We start from the raw sequence: 2,355 nt of genomic DNA, 5'->3' as shown, positions 1-2,355 counted from the left end.
CATCCTCATGGCCTTTCACAGCAAAGCATGAATGTCTGGGGTTCAGCAGGACTGGCAAAAAAAAGTGTTTGTAAATGCCTTGAATCAGAAATCTCTGGAATTAAACTCAATCCCAGTGTTGTAAATGATAAATTTGTGACATAAATGATAAAATCTTCCATTTTAATAAAATTAATGGTTTTAATTAAGTTTTAGCTTAATTTTGTGGTTTAGCCTTACGTAACTTTTAGCCAGCATTTAGCCAAGTTATCATGAGCTCCTTTTCTTGGAACACACCTTGGGAAAATTACTGGAACCTGGAAGTTTTTATAAACTAACTGATATGCTTCATTAAACAAATCCTGGGAGAAAAAAGTGTATTATTGAGGTTGGACACCCTGAATGCAGAATTTAAGGACCATAAGGACATTCTGCAGAAAACAGAAGATAAAGAAGGGACTAAGGAAGACTCAGTGCATGCATTAGAAAATCAGAAAAATACACTAAAACTATGGACTATTAGCCTGAGAAGTGAGAAATCAATAGCCAACAGGGGATAGAATACTAATTATTGTAACAGAATTATGTTTTTGTCATGGTTTGACACTGGCCAAACCCCAGGAACCCACAAAAGCTGCTCTTTCACTCTCCCCTGCCACTGCTGGGCAGAGGAGGGAAAAAATTAACAAAGGCTCCATGAGTTGACAAAAGGACTGGGAGAAAACACTCCAAGTGCAAAACAAGCTCACCTTAGAGGTACAACAAAGTGAATTTATTACTAACAGAATCAGAGGATAATGAGAAGTAAAATAAGCCCTTACAAAAGTTTTCTTCCACCAACCCTTTTCTCTTTCCCACCAACAGTGTCCAGGGTGGGTCCCCAGGGGCTGTGGGTAGATCTCAGTGTCCAGGGTGGGTCCCCAGGGGCTGTGGGTAGATCTCTGCGTCATCTGTGGATCTCCATAGCATATGAGTGGATCTCTGCATCCTCTGTGGATCCTCAAGGGCTGTGGATGGACCTCTGCATCCCCTGAAGATCCCATGGGCTGAAGGGGTACAGCTGCTTCACCATGGTCATCACCACAGCCTGTAGAGGAATCTCAGCTCCAGCACCTGGAGCCCCTCCTTCTTCCCTGACCTGATATCTCCACGTTGTTCCCCTCACATGTTGTCACCCCCTTCTCTTCTCTACCTATGAAAAAACTCTACATGCCCCACATTTATTGAATTTCTTATGTTTATATACTTTATAACAAATTAAATCCCTTCCACTCCCTTTGGCCCAGCCTAGGCCAGCCTCATGTCCATCCTCAGAACCATCAGCGATTGGCTCTGCTGGACACGGTAGAAGCTTCCACAAGCTTCTCACTGCAGCCTCCTCTGTGGGGCCCCCACTATCAAAAACCAGGCCCTGCAAAACCAAACCAGTCCCAAGGCCGGGCCTGCTCCAGGCCCGTTCCCAGCTACCCCTCTTATAAGTATTTTAAATGAACTCTTTTATATAGGGTTTAACTAGGGTTCAAATGATTGTAATTGTTGGTTTTGTTGGTATGTTCTTGTTCCCCCCCATTAACTGTGTTGGTTTTGACCCCAGTTGTCCGTTATGTAGACCCCTCCTAGTTTTCTTGAACATTCCTTATCAATCACCTAAACCCTGCCCCTACCCCCATCCATCATTGTAAACCCCACCTCTTCTTCCAGACCCTTCCATGTCTACCATTCCTGCCTCGATACTTTATTGGTGGTTATGTTACATTCCCGCCTCCATTGTATCCTCATCGGTCCCTGAGAGTGTACCTCCTCCCCTCACTCCTCCTCCTGAGATCCCCCATTGGACCCTGGTTGTGCCCTCCCCTGGGGATCGGGCCGTATTTAACCTCTTGCACAGCTGTGTTCCGGGCTTCTCCTTTTTGGGTTATCAATTGAGGGAATTCAGGCTAGCCTGAGTTCCAATTCCTGTTGGGTTGGTTTTTTTTTTGGTTTTTTTTTTTTTTTTTTAGTTATCAAATAAAAGGTTTGGCTACTTGCCTTTTTAACATCCAACAAGAGTCCAGACCCTGTTTTTGAGAGCCTTTGGTGACACGGGCACTTGGAGTCAGGGCCCTTTGTGATGCGGGACATGGTGGTGACCAGAGACCCTTGTGACATCAGGGAGCCGTGCCCTGGCTGAGGGTTTCTAGGGGCAGTGCAGGGCCCTGGGGTGCTCAGTCCCAGGAGAGCCAGTCCGTACGGAGGAAGCAACTCCCGGGATCTGTCTGCGCCACAGGCCCAGAGCTACAGACGAGGACAAAGCCACCAAAGGCACCCTTGAGTCCTGGCAGCCCTGCCCAGGCCCTCATCGGGCAGTGGGCGGGAGCAGGGGGCAGGTCAGGCCTG

The 2,355-nt window shown here is 46.9% G+C and overlaps 1 long non-coding RNA gene across 1 annotated transcript; it reads right to left on the bottom strand.

Annotated features, from left to right (window-relative positions):
- Positions 1–729: 729 nt before the first annotated feature.
- LOC147653880 (uncharacterized) lies at positions 730–2,000 on the bottom strand. The gene is made up of 2 exons (XR_015285356.1): positions 1,857–2,000; positions 730–1,066 (listed from the first exon to the last, which is right to left on the bottom strand). It is a non-coding gene; the product is annotated as an uncharacterized LOC147653880 (long non-coding RNA).
- Positions 2,001–2,355: the final 355 nt, after the last annotated feature.

The sequence above is a fragment of the Cyanistes caeruleus genome, chromosome 3 (genome assembly GCF_971803275.1).
Source record: "Cyanistes caeruleus chromosome 3, bCyaCae1.hap1.1, whole genome shotgun sequence".
Taxonomy (NCBI): domain Eukaryota; kingdom Metazoa; phylum Chordata; class Aves; order Passeriformes; family Paridae; genus Cyanistes; species Cyanistes caeruleus.
The sequence above is the reverse complement of the archived record's forward strand: the minus strand, read 5'-3'. Positions and strand labels throughout refer to the sequence as shown.